General features: G+C 38.1%; 1 long non-coding RNA gene across 1 annotated transcript in view; it reads right to left on the minus strand.

Annotated features, from left to right (window-relative positions):
* Positions 1–1,123: 1,123 nt before the first annotated feature.
* The window catches only part of LOC306802342, a 42,177-nt gene continuing 24,740 nt past the window's right edge, over positions 1,124–18,560 (minus strand). Inside the window, exons 2-5 of the long non-coding RNA XR_013774341.1 lie at positions 15,480–15,541; positions 15,233–15,351; positions 9,774–9,843; positions 1,124–2,934 (exon numbers count right to left, since the gene is read on the minus strand). This is a non-coding gene — a long non-coding RNA (uncharacterized lncRNA). The remainder of the gene's footprint in view (positions 2,935–9,773; positions 9,844–15,232; positions 15,352–15,479; positions 15,542–18,560) is intronic.

An 18,560-nucleotide genomic window follows, 5' to 3' on the forward strand; every position in this document is an offset into this window, starting at 1 on the left:
ATGTAAATAAGGTCTTGCCCTTAACATCTAGCCATAAATAGAATTCCTCCAGGTACAGAGGTGAAAAAGTCTACTAAAAACTGAGAAGTAACATCCACACCAAATGAAACACAGGCTAGCCATCTTCTCTTCTAGAATTGCTTTTTTATTGTTATTTTTTATTATATAATCTTATTATAGCAATGCCCTTTGCACATTTTTTCTGAGTCAGAATGTTTAATAAATGTTACATGTTGTCATACTATAGGTGTATAGTGTGAATAAACTGAAGTGAATGTTACCTTTCTCTTTTAACCCATTTTACCAAGTGATTTTCTAGGGCTTCACTGAGAAATGCACAAACTACCACAAAGTAAAGTGACAATTGGATCCTCCAGTCTAGAGTACAGCAGAGACTCAAACATATGAAAAGCTACTGCAGCTAGTTAAAATAATCCACTGAAAATAACTAACACTTTAAAACATTTCATCTGAGAATACAACTTATTTCAGCTGTGGGCATGCTTGGGTTCAGAAGCTGGTTTCTAAAGTAACAAAGTAAATATGTGAGTTAACAGAACAAATGATAAAACACATCTAATTGAATCCCTCATTGTTGGAATCAAATAAAATAATCATCCTGATGCCTATGTTCATATTCATCTTTGTATCATCTGAGTCTAGGCTTTTTATGTTAAATGCCAGCAGTCAGCCACAGAAAGCTCATCGCATCATTAAAAAAAAAATAATAAAAATTAGAATCTAATCAGAAACCAAACACTCTGTTATAATACCTCTGTAGAACAAAAAAATACTGAAGGGCACAGCCCTCTCAAAACATGCAATTAAATTGCCATTGACATTAGGACTCAGTGTACAGTAGAAGGGCAGGATGTGGCCTCACAAAATCTGCTTCAGAGTGGTTTACAAAAGACATACCAGTTTACACTCAAGTACTGCACCTCATATAGAATGCCCACAAGTCAGCAGGATAGCTTAGTCTATAAAAGTGTTTCAGAAGACAGATTTCTATGTAATTAAAAGACAGATTAAAGGAGAAGTTGTTTTGAACTTACATTTATTTAGATTAATTTATGCTATGAAAAGTGCTTTCCTTAAACAAAATCTGTGAAAGGTTTATACAAGGCTATGTCTCTTTTTCTTGTACTTCATACTTATTAAATGCTGAGTAATATGAACCTAACCATAGCCTTTCCCTTAAAGTTAAAAAATCTGGATATTCTCTCTATCAGCAAATAAAGATAAGAGCAGCATGCTGAAAATGCCAATTTTACTGCATATTTCAAGAGGTGATAACACGCTTTTCATGGCAAATTCTCTTTTTTCTACCCAAAAATTAATAACTTAACCATGCTCTTTTCCTTGAAAAAAATGCTGGAATTTTCTGAAAATATCAATTACAAAGTCATCTTGGTATTATTACAAATTTACGACATCTCAAGAGCACAAATAATTTGTAATTATGTCATGGCAGGAAATAAATAAATACACAACCATTTATGGTGGGAAAGCCTTTAGGAAAATTTTCCTTCTGCAAATACACATGAAAATGCTGAAAACTAATTGAAGAGTGTGAAACAAGAGCTCTTTTATACCTATGCAAAGGTTCACATTCAGCCAAGAATTCTACTTGAAGAGATGAAGCCTACAACGGCTGAATACATGACATTTACAAATAAAAGCAGCTGGCTATGAGGAGTCTCTTAAAACTAATCAATTTTCCAATACATTTTATTATGGTTGTCAAAAATCCAATGATGCAGGTTAGTAGCATGGAGCTATAAAAAGCCCCACACATCCTGCCAGCTGCATAATCTTTGCTTGTTTGAAAGTCTGACAGTTTCCCTTGATTAAAATAAGGATACTTCATTATGAGCTTTAAGCATTGTGTTATGAGTTATGTAAAGTTTATGCTTTTCCATTTATGCTTTAGAATTTTAACCACATTGTCTCACTTATGCATAATCCATCAACCCAGGTGACAAATAGTCTTCTATATTTACACACTAGGAATATACAAGGAGCATAGTGTATTAGCAGCTGAAACTACAAACGCTGCTGTCAATCAAACTGGCTAGCATAGGACCATATTTCTTGTCACCAAGAGGCTTAAAGCAAAGAATCTGTGCCTAATTCTCTTAAAGCTTGCAGGTCAAAAGGTTTTAAAATTATTTTTGACACCATTTCTTTGCTTTGTCAACAGGCCTGAGTACTTTTTAACATGTAAAGGATATCAAAAAGCTGCTCATCGAAACAGTCTGGCATTAGCAATTTATGGATTTAAAGTCTAGAGTGCACAGTAATTCCACTGGTACAACAGCAGGCTGTTCTAGAGTGAGAGGATGGAGATGTGGCTGTAGGACTAACTTTTATTAATGCAAAACCTCCAAACCAATCAGCTGTGTTTCAGGCAACCAGCACTTGTTGAGCCAAAGCCCCTGCACAACCTAAAGCTGCACTGCAAAACATCCCATTGTCAGCACAAGTGTGTCAGAGACGCCTCTCCTGCCCAGTGTTTTTATGCCTGTTTCCAGGTCTTGTTTTGCCCACACAGTCTCAAACACAAAAATTGGGTCTCTTAAGTCTCTTAATGGCAGCAGCATTGTCCTCCTCATTTGTTGAAGTACTCTGCACAGAGATGACAGGCACCACCTCTGAAAAATCAGGGCTTTTAAAAATTTTCAGGAACCCAAAAGTTTGAGTCTTTCTTACTAAAGATGCTGTTCCGCAGCAGGTCCAAACCTCGGTTGATGTTTTGGCCCCATCCTGACAGGTCAGCAGAAGGGAATAATTTCTTTCCAGTGGGGTTTACAGAAATTCTGAAAATAGTGGATGATTGAAAAACAAGCCCCACACACAAACCACAGGCTGCAGCTCCTGGGGACTATAGCTGGCATCTTCCACTCTCTCTCCAGCAGTTTCAAGACACAGTCTCTATGATCTGGCAAGGAGCAGAGGAGACACACCATGGAATAGCATGTCTCAGAGACCCAAGAGCTCACAGAAGCAGAGGCTGACCCACCACCTAGAAATTACTACACAAACCACTTCCCAGTTTGTCCAATAAAGCAAGGCTGCTGCATCCTTCCAGCTGAGTGAAAAGATTTCTGGCTGAAAACAAAGACAGCAGTCTGAGCTGAGAGCAATGAAAACACATGGTGAAGAGAAATAGGGTGAAAGTCAAGTAACAAATGGGGAGAGCTTGAACTTGGTGATGCAACTAAAGATTTGAAGAAGAAAAAAGACAATAGAATAATACAAAGAAAGAAAGTAAAATTGATCAATGTGAAAGAAAAAAAAAAACAAACCAGGATATCAAAAAGAGAGAAGAACAGATTAAGAATAAAGAGAAATACGTTGTATTTACACTGAAGACTCTGAGGACTCTGGCCCAACATTACATTCAAAGATCTGAATATAAACAAGCAGAGAAGGAAGCTTAAAAATTCTGGAATAATTGGACATGCTCAGAGGTACTTATGGGATCATAGAATAATTTAGATTTGCACAGGACTTTAAGGTTATTGAGTTCAACCGTTAACCCATTACTGCCAAGTCTACAGCTAAACCATGTCCCTAAGTGCCACCTCTACACATCTTTCAAACACCTCAAGGGATGGTGACTCCACCACTTCCCTGTGCAGTCTGTTCCAATGCTTGATAACCTTTCCTGTGAAGAAATCTTTCCTAATATCCAGTCTAAACCTCACCAGGCACAATTTTGGACCATTTCCTCTCATCCTATGCCTTGTTATTTAGTAGAAGAGACCAACTCTCTATCTGACTACAATCTCCCTTTGGGTAGTTACACAGAGTCAGGTCTCCCAAGTCTCCTTTTCTCCAGGCTAAACACGCCCAGCTCTCAGCCACTGCTCACAGGACTTATGCTCCAGATCCTTCACCAGTTCCACTGCCCTCCTCTGGACTCAGCATCTGTCTTTCCTGTAGTGAGGGGGCCAGAACTGGATACAGTACTCGAGATGTAGCCTCACCAGTGCCACATAGAGAGGACCATCCACCTTCCTTGTTCTGCTGGCCATGCTAGTCCTGTTACAAGCCAGCATGCCATTTGCCTTCTTGGGACTTCCCAAAACTTATCATTGAGAGCTCTCTCTGTGTCAGGGAACAGGTATTTGAGAGCTGCAACACCAGGCTTTAGAAAAGTATGAGCACTGTAGGAAGATCAGGTTCTTGGACAGAACAAAGATGATGCCTCTGTGCCAGTGAAATTGGTGGTGCCTTGAGTGTGGTAAAGGAGGCAGCAATGATGTAAACAGGCACTGGTGTCCCTTCACCTTTGCTTTACTGAAGAGCTATCATTGCCACATTCCTCCCTTATTTCCAAAAGGCTGTACAATATTAACATACAATTGTCCCCAGGCTTTCCCAAATGTTAAACTTAAAACAATTATTTTCAGCAGCAACAATTATATGCAGCCTGGAAGATCCTAAACTTGCTTTAGTGGGTTACCTCCACATTCTTCCCTAGCCTTAAAAGAGTTAATTCTCCTGCCTCCCAAACTACTTAATTTAGACACTGAAGCAGAGGGAAGAGGAAGGGGAGGGAGGAGAAAAATGGGGGAGTTTAGCCAACAGAACAACTCTAGCAGCCCCTAGAAGTGCTCTGAGGCTGAATTTTGGCCCACAGCCCAATGCTGGTGAATACCAGTGGCTTCAACTATATTAGATGAAATATTACCATAATGTTATACCCATGTTCCTCCCTGCACTGTGTGGGTGCACTGAGTCTGGTTTTTATTTGGTTAAGGGCAAAGACACTGCATTTGACAACCCAAACTGACACTTACAATTAAAACAGTGTATTTTATGACAACGTATGCACCAGGATATAAATATTAATTTAGTCTATTTAGATAAAAATTCTTATGAACCAAACTAAAGGAGATACAATGAGCTACGGAACATTTGCAAACAAGGATCACAGCTCAGCCTTCCTTAACTTTACCCTGTTGGAATCTTGTGTCAGGACAACAGATTACTTACCTGTTACACCTCCCTTCTTTTCCTGCAGTTTTACTATGCAATTCAGAAAGCAGTACAGCCACAATCTTCTCATTTATCTGAAGACATAGATGGACACAAACCTCACCCCCAAGTCTGACCTTTGTAAGGGTTGCAACTTGTCTGTCAGAATAGGATAAGTGATAGATAACAGCCCATCATAAGGGCAGAAAGTAGAGAAGGAATAACATACACCTTCCATTCTGGAAAGCAAGAGAGTTGAAAGGCAGAGATAAAGAATTTCCATCAAGAAACAAGGTGAAAGAGATACATATATCTTGGAAGCAGAGAAAAGGAGACCCTTCTGTGAGAACAGAAACAGAACAGAAGAAAGACAGCAGTCACATGATGAACCCATTCTAACCTCAAAAAAAAAGGAAGTATAGCAATTTGTGTTGTTACTGGAGAACTCAAAAAAATTCAGATGTTTACAAAGTAAGCAAATTATCACTCTTGGTGGTGGATTACAAAATGTTCAACTCAAACAATTCCTGAGCAATTTGAAGTTTCTACTCTTCTTCCTTCTAATATTTATTTTCTTATTATCTTTCTCTTCCTATTCTCAGATCAATTATATGTTCTTTTTTTTATAAAATTAAAGATTAGCTTGTAGAAAAATAATTATCTCCCTTTGAGTAAAATAGGAAAGGCCTTTACAACCCTTACTTTTTTCCCCATTTTTTCCTCATTAACAGCTGCCAGTTCCAGTGTGCTCCTTTCATCCATATTAGGTGGCATTACAGATGGTTCTGCTTTAGTGTAATGAAAGTGTAAGCTTTTCCACTGATTTATAGCTGAGTAATACTTACATTGCTTATAATACTACAGTTTTATATGTGACATAGAACTTCTCATGGTTCCTCAGATGTCTCTTCAAAAAAGTGGAGTACATTTTCCATATTAAACATAAGGGTAATGCTAATTGATAAAAGAACACCACACAAGCAGTCATGTTTAGAGCTAAGAGAAAATTCAAGGAATTTCCAAAAAACTAGAAAGCAGAACATTGGTAATGTGATGCCCTAACTCAGCCTTAGAAAGAAATTACAAGTTCCTTCCTTTTGTAGGTGTGCCTTGAATTGAATGCATGTCACACTCAGTTGCTCATTTTACCTGGTTTACAGGTTTTCCCTACCAGAATTTCTCATGCTATGAAGCTCTGACTGCTTTCAAATCTTTCTGTTAAAATAGTTACAGCCTAAGGTGCAAAATTCTTTGGAAACATTTCCCTTTGTTGAGAAAGGTACTAAAAAGTCTTACCTGCAAGAAAAACAAGCTACAAATTGGCAACATCAGGTTTCAGTAATAATCCCTTTCCATTCTCTAACTAATTCCATCTAAGTCTCAGAAGTTTTGCTTGTCTGAGTTTGAGATGTTTCAGATATGGATAATGCAGAAGAAACTCCCTAACACAGAAGATCCAAAGGTACTAGGCAATGCAGCAAGGCTGTCAGACTTGTTAGGACAGATTCAACATTGATTCAGTATGTACTCTAAGGACGGCCCAAGAGCAGGCTTTCATCCAAACCTATTGAATCCTGGTTTAATTTCATGTTTAGACTGAGGTTTGGACATGTTAATATTTTTTTGGGAGTCATTCCTCCAAAACTTTAAGTTATCCAGGAAAAAATACGGGATTAAATTAATCCTAGATGTTAGTATTTTAAAAGGAAAAGCTATGTTTAATATTATATGAATGGCACTAGAAAAGTGAAGCCACAGAAAAATGATACATTGATGGAACAATAGCATAAATTACTAAGATCAGTGCATCTTAAATAACAAAACATATTCAGAAACAGTCTTTAGGAGAGGGGTCCTATACCAACCAGAATTGGCTAAGAATCTTGCCAGCAGCAGGAAAAAGCAGCAGTAAGGGGTGCTTCACCAGTCATGTACCAAATTAGTCCCCCTAATCCAGCTGGGTACTTCATAACAGCTGCTTTTGGTTGCACATGCAGTACAGGCAGGCATGGAAATCCAATTCCATTTCACTCCTCTACACCCAACCCCCAATAACCCACAGCAAAAAAGCTGCTGCACTTTCTTGCCAAGACCCAAGACTCTGGGATTTTAATCTGGGAGCGAGAGAAGAAGAAACAAAGTGAAGCCTGCAGCTGGTTTGAGTCTTGGGTGGGAAAAAAAATTGAGAAGTCATAAACTATTCCGTTCTTCAAGACAGGATGGACTCAGGATTTTGGAAAGAAATTTCTGATTGCATTGAAGAGATTAAAATAGTGATTAAAAAAAATAAGTTTCAGAATGGAAAATGGTCTGGAAAATAAATCTCCATATCTGCATATTTAATCTGCTTTACTTCAGCTATCTAATCAGATGGTGATCCTGCACTGTGGGCTCCTATTAGAAATATCATGTGGAAAGATTGGGTCCCAAAATATTAATTTCCACCACATTAGGTGCTGAAATAACCATCAGTTTTGTTGATGCTTGCATTGTGAATATTCAACTGCAGTAAAGTCTTAAAGGATCGTTTTTGTTATGAAAAGAAATGACAGGGCATTTGTATTTTGAAAGCATCTGAGTTTATCAGATTATGATTTTTAGCATATTTGTGGTCTTTCCCTAATGCATACTGTTTGTGTGTGACTGTGCAGCTCAAGTGTTCCTATCGTGTTAGCCAAGGCGTGTATGGAAGAAAGCACTTTTATTTTCTAACTGGGCCTACACTGCTGTATATTATGGGCCTCTCTTTCACTCCCCAGCAGAAATTCACAAGCCACAGGACTCCAAGCTGGGAGCTGCACTTGTGACCAGAGGAATGACAGAAGTGAGTCTTGAAATCCACCTTGCAAGTGTACCTTGGTGTACCTTTCCAGACAGCTCTCCCCATAAGTTTGCCTGAACACTTGCTTCAATTAACTTCAATTTTCAGTGCTTTAAAGGTACATAGGTTTAGAGGAAAAAAACAAAAGACCCCCTTCTCTGACCATGCAAGAACTTAAGCAAAGCATTCAATGCAGCAGACTGTAATTGCAAGCAAGGCAATGCAGCAGAGCAAAACATGCAATAAAGAAGCTAAGAAGATGCTAAGAAGCCATGAAGCTCAAAGTCAACATCATCTTTTCCTCCATGTGCTGCCCCTTCAACCAACTGCCTGAAATGAGGGATTGATGCTCACCAAACTCAAAATCCTGGTCCCATATGAAGAAAGTCACTGTCATATTGCCACTGTGTGTGCATGTCTGAGGAAAGGAGGGTCACCCAACAAAGGGACCCAACCAGGCAGGGCAGGTTAAGGACAATCAATACCCCTGTGCAACTTGTCTCAAATCCCTCTTCCTCTGAAAATTATATAGCAATGTGATATATAAATTTTTGCACAAAGTCTGCTAAGCACTGCATGCTGACAATGCACAGAGGCAAAAGCTAGCTGCTGCACAGGCTTCTTCTACACAGGAGGAATGCACTTCTGTCAACAATTGTGTGCACACCCAAAATGTCTTGAAAGCAAAGGGATAAAAACCGAAACAAGCCACCTCTTCCAACTTGTCAAGTCACACACATTCAACAGATGATTCTCTGATCCAATGCCTTCTTTGGACTTCACTGGCCCCAAATCTTACATATTTCCAGCCTATGGCCATTGTTCAGCCTACTGGTTTGTTCCCCACTGCAAACACACAAATCAAGAGGAACTTCCCAAAAGACCCCGGAGTGCCCATATATCAGGTCACCTAGTAAAGAGGCAAGGCCTAAGCAGAATTCCACATTGATGGGCACCTAGTTTTCTGTTCCCTTGAAAAATCAAGAAGTAGCTTCTCTCCTTTGTCATTGAGCCAGTCTTGTGTTGTATTCTCCCAAATTATGAACTACTTTCTTTCAACTTAACTTCCCCTCCCCCCATTTATTTAAAGATTGGAATGAAAATATAATTTCCAAGTGTACTATTTGTTTTAACCTAAGTTCCATTTGGCCTGATTCTTCCTCACTTAGACATCCAATATTCAGAACTCACAGTGGATTTACTACTTACACACAATCTCTCTATTTTTAAAAAATACCACAAAATCGGAGGGTACAAAGACACAGCTGATGAGAATGAAGGAATACAGGGGGAAGGACTTTCCACAAGGTTGGAAGCTGAAGCAGTTGGAAGCAGTATTTCAGACAAGAAGAAAATAAAGGCAGTACACAGGAAAAATAATGGAGTGAGGTATGCAAAAGTTATTTTTCCTTCTTCTCAAATTTGTGAGCTCCTGGAAGATTCAAAAAGTCACTCAACTGAAACACCATCATGTAGTATAGCACTAGACCAAGGAATTATAGGCTGCAGGAATTATTCAAACAAAATTAGGTAGCTGGATATACACAGGTGGACATAAAGTTAGTATTGACAACTAATTTCAGAAACTTATTAAATCACATCCCATAAGGTTTAAGACAGATTCCAGAAAAAAAGTGTGATGAAACTATGTTTTCCACAATCTTTCTCAAAGTTCTCACCAAAAGCAGTAATCGACTATCCTAAACTGGAACAAAACTAAATTATTTTGATAACGGACGAAAAAACCCAAGGCAGGACAGGAAAAAGTTTTGCTTCAAATCATAATCCTGTTGAGCCTCCATTTATCTTGTATATCTCTACTAATGTCGACATTTTTTCCATTGCATGTCATCAAATGGAAAAGACTCCATGAATGAATGACACATTAAAGAACTTCACGGACTGTGAAAGAGTTGAAGAGGAAAAACCAAGCCAAATTCCTGTCTAAGAAATACATCCCCCTCACCTGTGATGAAGTGTACAGTATGGCTGGTGAAGCTGAAGATTTTGGTAGCATGGATCTTCACATCACAGTCCTGTTGAAGTGATTATATAAATGGAAAATCCCAATTCTCATGGATCATCTGTTGGAAACTGGCCGAAGAATGTTAAAGTTACAAGGCACACATGAAAAGAAAAAGCAGTAGGGATCAGATGAGAAAGTAAAATATGGAGGAAGAATTAAGCAAACACAGTCCTGTCACTGAGCTTCAGAATGGCCAGTTCCCTTAAACTGAGGAAACTCTAAGATAATCTAACAGAAAGATCTAGGCAGAAATTACAACTGAAAACTGGAAGTCCCAGAAACATAATTTACAAATTAGTTCAATTGTTTATGAAGACAACTACTTTGGAAATTCAAAAAGGGTTGGTGGGCTCAGAGAGTTAGAAGGGGGAAAGCTAAGTTATTCTGGTTGAAACCAAAGGATTAAAAATTCTGCATAAATATCTGGGAGGTAGATTATTTTAAAAATTTGTTGGAAGTTTAAGTGGGTGTGGGAAAGAATAAAAAAAATTGTAAAGACTGGAGAAAATTCTCATACTTTAAAGGATCTGTTTAATTTATTAAATGAGACTATAATCAGACTATGCTGGTATCTTCTCATAAAAAGTACTAAATCCTAAAGGATTTCTTTGGACCAATGTTATAAGTTATAAATAACTTGCAAGTAAAGCTAGCAAATGCAGATTTTAAAAAATAGTATTGTTTTGTTTTTTGAACCGTGAAGTTGACTAACTTTGGTAGCAACTAAATAGTAATGGAAAAGTTTTGTTTCAAATCAAGACTGTTTTGGGAAGATGTGTTTCAAATAAAAACAAGCAGTGGGATCAATGCCTATGTGTTGTTTCTGTCAGGTTTTCTGTCTTGAACACAGGCAGGTAGATTAGATCAGATCATAATTTCTCCTGGCCCTTAGTCCTCTGCATCTTGTGCTTGCAGTTATGGTTGCATGTCCTGTAAGTCTCCAAAACATATTCCATTTAGTCATACTTACACCTAAGACTCACCTGTATTTTGCTATACTTTCTCCTCCTTTGCAGCTGGCAGATGACTTATTACCATTTCCTGCTTTCCACTCAATCACTTTACCCTTTGTATGCAGCTCTTTATTGTGTAAATAGCACTACCACATGTTTTACGTCTTCTCCCTCTGGAAGCGAAAACGATGTTAGCACAGTTACACCATCCTGCACCTACCCTCAGCTTGTATGTGGTTCAAACAGAAATTTGTAACACTATTAGGAACCTAACCTAGATCCAGCTTTTGAAATTACTCTACACAGAAGCATAAAATCAGGAGTGGCTCAAATAATCTTAGCAAACACTCAACATTGAAGCAAAACTAAGCATACATAAATTATTCTGTTTAAATCACTGTTAAGATTTACAAAGACAAAGGACCGCAGAGCCTGACAGGTAACATAGTAAAAAACAGAATTAAATTACTGTTGATTGCTAACTGCAAATGAACACTGAATCAATGGGCCAAAGAAATCACCTAACTACATGAAAAGATCTGATACAGGAATTATTAAGAAGCCTACCATCCCAATAGCTTCAGTCCCAAAAGAATATAGCAGCATTAGCTATTGCAGTAACTCTTGGTAGTGACTCTGTTGTGATGTGTTTCCCTGTCAAGCAAATGAGGATGATGAGCAGGACCAGCAATAAATATGTCACCTGCAAGTCCATCAGCATCTTTCAGGGCTGATATTTTTGCTCAGGCTAGCACTAATTTCAAGCACTGTGCACTAAGTTATGCTATTCACAGAGTGACCTCAGCATTTCCATTTTCAGTTTTGCACATTAATTTTCTCTGTAAAACAGACAGGTTCTAATACAGGGTGTGTCATTTCAGTAAGCTTGACTGATGTTCTGCAGAACCTGAGAGAAAGCCAGCTATTCTCACCCATTTACTTCTCATTTTAGAGGGAAAATCATGCTATTCAAAGGACAGCTATACTGTAAGAGTTACTCTTGCAGCTCAGAGAGAGGGTTTCACCCAGATCCCTACATCTTGTTGCATAGTCCCTCTTCACTCTAACTCAGCCAATACATCGTCTGCACACGATGTTTTCAACTGGCTTAATTTTTGACCCTACAATGAATTAGAAATGCAAATCTGTATGCTCTTGTTTCTAATTATCCTGTCAGCACCATCAACCAAAGAATTATGGATTTAGGTGTTCAGATTTATGCTTGGACACAGCAAAATTGAGTGAACTGAGTGAAACACCTTAGGAAAGCAGCAAGTACTAACCTGCAGAAAGTAAAAGCAGAGCTAAAATTCTACAGAATGCAGCAGAACAGCAGTCTCCAACATGTGTCAATAAAGATATACAAGTGTCCTTCACAGGATTTACAATGTATATATTAAGAAGCTGGAAGGATTTAACGAAACTGTTGTACTGACAGCCTTTAAGCTAACTGCATATGTCTCGACATCGTATATGGTGTGGGAGGATACCACCACAGAGGTGCATTGCAGACAATTCATGCCCATGTTTTGAATAAGAAATTATTTATTTTTACTTTTGTTTTGTATTCTTACTAGGGAATAAATAACAAAATAAAGCATGTCACATTTTATTTATTCTTTTTTGGCCTTTCCAGCCAAGCATGCTCTCAGTCTGCAAACATTTAACATTTTCTGTGGTAAAGCATCAGTTCTTTACCACAGAACACATCTGAGGGTTATCCTCTTCCCTTAACTCTAATAAATTATATAACTCAAAGGTTGATCAAAGCACTCTCTCAACTTGAGCAAAGTAATGAAAGAAAAGTTTAAATTAGAATCATTTAAATATCCTCAGTATTGAAAATGTGGCTAGGCATGGCAGAGAAAGGAGGGAGTTGGGGTTTGTCGCTGATTTTTTTTTTTTAATTTTTAAACAGACATAATCAAATCTCCTTTAAAGTTGGAAGTAATTCCTAGCTGGGAGAGGGCATAACACATATGGAATTCAATTCCTCTTTGAAAAATCATGTGTTTGCATTCCTCCTATATGATGATTTTTACCACACCAGAAACTTCCTAATTAATTGCAATCTACTTTCCTATACTGAAACAGATGCAAATAAGAATTTTTTTCTCATCACTATAACCATCCTCACTACACATGTACATAAACGAGATCACTACTGGCTTTGTGCACCTACAGACTAAATTGATTTCACCACAGGCTGGGGGGATGAATGGATCAAGAGCAGTCCTGATGACTTGGGGGTTCTGGTGGAGGAGAGGCTGAACATAGCCCAGCAATGTGAACTTGCAACTCAGAAAACCAAACCTGTCCAACAGGACAAGGGAGGTAATCCTGTCCCTCTGCTCCACTCTGATGAGACCCCACCTGCAGTGCTGCATCCAGCTCTGCAGTTCCCCATGCAGGAATGACATGGACCTGTTGGAGCAAGTCCAGAGGAGGCCACCAAGTTGATCAGAGGAATGGAAAACCTCTCTTGCAAGGGAAGACGGAGGGCATTGAGTTTGTTCCACCTGGAAAAGAAAGGCTTTGTAGTGACCTGCTTGTGGCCTTCCAGTACCTGCAGGGAGTGTACCAGAAAGGTTTTACAAGGGTGTGTAATGACAGGATAAGGAGGAATGGATCCAAACAGAGTTAGTTTAGATTTGGTATGAGGAAGAAAATCTTAACTCTGAGGGTGGTGAGGAACCCAGAGAAGTTATGAATGCCATCCCTGGAAGTGTTCAATGTCATGTTTGATGGAACTGTGAACAGCATGGTCTAGTAGAGATGTCCCTCTCCATAGTAGAGGGGTTGGAACTAGCTGATTTTAAGGTACCTTCCAACCCAAACCATTCTGCGATTCTATGATCTCCTGCAGAATATCAACAGCTGAATAAAGAAGTGAAGTAAATTTCCCTAACATTTCATTCACCCCTACTCTCACTCTACTCTAAGGAAAGTCAATGCTTAGGCAGAGCTCTTTAAACAGCCAACCTGAAGCAATTGTGACTTGCAACTGAAAGTGGCTCTAAAGGATGAAACGTAAAACTTGAAAAAGTCCCCTCTAGACATATTTTGCTTCAGAGTCAGGGGGATATTTTCAGAACCTGAGCATTTGGGAAAATCTGCCAAGTGACTGAGCTTGGTTTTAAGTACAAAAAGGCTGGCAGAATCACAGGAGAGCTTAAATTATTGGAGAACTTAAAAGTGAGAAAAAGCTAAAGCAGTAAAACCCAATGAAAACAAAATATTGGAGACTGAAACATGCCCAGGAGAGGCAAACATGGCCTAATGCCAATCAACATCAGCTTGAAAGATGGTACTTATTAAGAAGAGAGCTTCGTACTCAAGAGACTGTTTTGGAGTAAGCCATGGAATCAGGAAGAGGGTAGCTCAGATGATGCGTATTACCAGCGGAATACTCACAATAGGCTTGCTAACAAAGGCTCCTGAAAATATTAAAAGACTAAAGAGAAATATGTTATATTCTCTCAGTCCTGGTCTATTGTGGCATCTGATTTTTTTATTTAGATATCAGCAGCTGTAAACTATTGTCCCAAGAGGACTTTCTTTGGGGTTGGACTCTAAAGGTCTCCATAATGAAGAAGAGCTGGTATTTTAAAGCTAAGAAGCACTACTTTCTCTGCATAATCACTGGGGTAGTACCCTTAGCTTACACAATATCATAAAAAGTAAACTTGCAATATCTTAGACATTTTTGCAAAGCAACATCAAAAGGAAAGAAATCTCCTTCTACACAGCACCTCTGAAAGAATCATTATCATATTAGGAAAATTCAGTCAATGTGATTTGTATGAATATCCAATCTTTGATCACTTAAGCACTGGATCAGGATTTGGGAAACCTATATTCAACTTTTGTTTATAGCAGACTTCCTGACACCCTGCACACACCACATTTTTTTGGGCATCTTTGCTCATAGAAAAACATGGGAAATCTTCCCCACTCTGCTAAATCTATACCAATAGTAAATATACTGTAGCTGTGCCAGTCACTGACACAGCATCTCATACTTGGTTGTTTCACGCTCCAAATAGTAAAACTTGTTTCAACATCCATTGTTTTAGAAGTTTCTAGTTTTTTGAAATTTCATTACATGTCTGTCCTACAGTGACTCAATAGTTTGCAGGGCAATGTGCTTCCATAGGTTGTGTGTGCTTTAAAAGGGCAGGACTGCAGAACAAGGGAAGAGACTTTGCCTCATAATACCTAAACCCTTTCACCACACAAGATTTTCCTACTTGTCTCCCCAAAACTATTTTTGTTTCACTATATGCAAGGGATGTGTGAGAATAAGAAGACAAACCAAAACTCCTTTTGATAATAAAACCATTAAATGGTGGGAAATAATTTTTTCAATTAAATATCTTGCTTTGGCCTTTACCCAGTCCTTTTCTCACTGATTATCTTTAGGACTCTTTAGGGCTACTGCAGTACCTTGGAATTCAAACTCAAGATTTTGCCTTCTCACAACACAGTTGGCTTTCTCTTTCAACTGCAAGCATATCTCATCCCTCATCTTCTATGTCAGGGCTGCATGAACCTCACAGCAGTGTCTACGAAAAAAACAACCAAAAATCCCACACCATATTTAAGAATGTCCAACTGTTTCACATCTGCACTGTACTCAGCCAGATTGAAAATGTGTTCTGAGTAAGTGATGGAAACAGGTCAGCGTAAATACTTGGCAACAACAACAGGCATGGCAGTTTCCCACATTTTATTTCAAAAGCTAGTACATAACCTCTGTAATGGAGAAAAAACCATAAAATCATCACCGCAGACAAGGTGATTTGCTCCAGATAGACATTGAGCAAGACTGTTTTATGTTCAGCCCTAGAAACCTTTCATTATGCAAACCTCCCCAGAGGTAGGATGCATCATTTATTTGATGATCAAAAGGTCAAATATACTTTCATTTCCTCAAGTGACATTAAAACTAATGTCCTTTCATTAGCATTTTGAGCTGCTGTTGCTGAAGTCAAGCATTTTAACAGCACGGTTACTCCTCTCTTCCCCACCCCTTTTCTCCTAGAATGCCCCTCAAAAATTACTTCAACCAAAGTTATCACTGTGATTAACTTGTACTTGGAAGGAATCTAACTTATTTTTCACACATAAGACCCACTCAGCTTGTTAAAGCACTCAGTACAGAGAGCAAAACCAGATAGAGACATTTTGCTTTTGGAAGCAGCCTTAACAATGTATAACTTCATGGTAGTAGGGGGATATGGTTTCAATTCGAATCTGGATCAGACTCTAAATATTCTGACATGTATCAAGCAGAATTGCCAAAACATATTCTTCCCTTTCAAAACATTCCATTGGCTCTGGCCTCATTAGGTGGTTTAAATGCTATTTCATTTTAAAAATTAAAAATACAATGTTAAAAGGTTACATTGGAATGGAGAAATTATGTGGAACTGTGGAACTTTATTTATTCTACTTTTGCAGTCTTTGGGGTACCTAGTGTTAGCTATCAAATTAAATTTAGGCATTGTCCAAATGAATAGCCTTTACATTAACCAGGTCCATTTCTACCCACTATTCTGGAATGGCTAAAATTAAAACCATTGTTTCTCTCTTATGTGGCATTATAGCATCTTGCTATAAGCACAACTTCAAGAACCACAGCTGGCTCTGCTTCAGAATAGGATTGGACCAGGTGACTTTCAGAGATTCTTTTCAAGCTAGATTGCTCTACAACATCCTTAAAAGTCTTTTTCCACTTATTTTTCAAATTAATTTCTCAAGCATTTTACTGGTTGCACTAAGAAGTAGATTAGATGATATCACACTGGCCACACAAGTTGCTCATTCAGTATTTAGCATCACCATGGTATCTCATTGCCCCATCTTACCTTTACATTTGGTTACTGAAGAAAGCAATCCAAATGTTATTTCTTTTAAAAAGGCATATGATGTCTGAGTGTTCTGGGGTAGCAATACAACGTAAGTATCATCACACACACACCCTCATCCACTTTCCTATTTTTAGATTTACTAATTTCACATTTGCCTTTTTTGCAGACCTAGGAAGGAAAGAAATTCTTAAGGTCAATACCACCATGAACTCATCACATTGCTAATCTACACTCCTCTCCCTTGTGAAAACACAATCAGTAGAGTCCTGTCCTCAATATCCTCTTATTCCACAATCTTACTATTAAATCCTAGATTCACCTGTATTCCTAATTTACCTCAATGAGAACAGCAGTGCCACACTGAAGTGATTTAGACTAAAGCATGTAGCTAAAAGAGCACAGGCAAATTGAAACAAACAAACAAAAAACCTTATCAGTGACAGATTAACCTACTCACACATCTGCAGGTAAATTGCTCATATAAATATATTCCACTCATGTCCCTGATTGTAGCACCGCTTACATGATGCTCTGAGGAAGCCACCACACCTAACAAACTGGATTTTCTTCTTTAATAAGAAAATCAAGGTAGACTACTTTACTAATCAGCTTTCACTGTGGAATCCTACCAGATTTAATATAAAATGTTACACATATTATATTAGTAAATATCCCAAAAAACACAATGTAGTGAAGTGGCAAAACAATGTATCTACTTCAAAACAAGCTTTACATTTATTATATTGTTTCAGAAAGGTATGGGACACTTGTAGAATATTGTAGAATATTCACCCAAACATCAGCTGAACAGTGAGGGCATGAGCTGAACTTGACAAATTATTAGAAAAATACTAGTAAACAAACAGAAGACTGTGGTATGAGGTCAAGGTAGAGTTGCTGTGAAAGAAGGTGGGTATATTTAATATTTATGCTGTTACTTATGATTCTGCCTCTCTGCAGCTCAATAGGCTGGGAGACATCACAAAGTTCCAAATGTGGCTTTTATCTAGGCCATAATGCTCATTCTTAAGTCCCTGAAGAGTTCAACCACCAGGAGAATAAGATACTTCTCCGACTTATTTTAGGCAAGCCATATTGCAATTGTAATGATGACCTTGATGAGCAGCAGAAATGGTTTCCTTCTTTTCCTTATAGACCAACACATCAAACTAATCCCATAGTTACATAATATTCAGCCACAACAGAAGTCACAGAGGTGTTTTGAGATATAAATGCAGAGGTAGTAAATGAACAGATTGAAAGTTAAGACCAAAAAAACCATCAAAATTTCACCCTATTCATAACAATACAGGTTTAAAAAAAACCAAGACGAAAATAAGAAAATACAAAGAAAAATTCTTTGCTTTATTATACTTTAAATGTCTACTACACAAGCTTAAAAAAAACCCCAAAAATACAGTAGAGTAGCATAGACTGGCAGAACCAATTCATCTAGTTAAATGACACCAAGATATGCCATTCATACAACTAATGAGGATCAGCATGCTGATGATATTCTAAAGATAGCATTGTTAAATAAGCCAAATATATCCCAGGAATCAAGCCTAATATATATAATGCCAATCTATGTCCATCAATTAGGATGACGCAGAGTGCTAAAAATATACAAAACTGTAACAGCCTTTGGTCCTCTGAACACAGTCCAGCTCTCTGAACCTACAGCTATGGACACAGGCTGATAGAGATGATCTGTAAAGTCCAGTAGTGTTTGTAGAGAGCAGTGCTCAGTTAGCACAATCTGCCTGGAACATAATATTTTTTCATTATCTGTATCTCTGTAAGGCACTTTGATCTACTCAATAGCTGCATATAAGAAGTATTACTAGCTTTTCAAAGACAATGATTTAACTTAGAATTCAAAATTGTAAAAAAATTTAAAC

The sequence above is a fragment of the Erithacus rubecula genome, assembly GCF_903797595.1.
Source record: "Erithacus rubecula genome assembly, chromosome: 5".
Lineage (NCBI taxonomy): Eukaryota > Metazoa > Chordata > Aves > Passeriformes > Muscicapidae > Erithacus > Erithacus rubecula.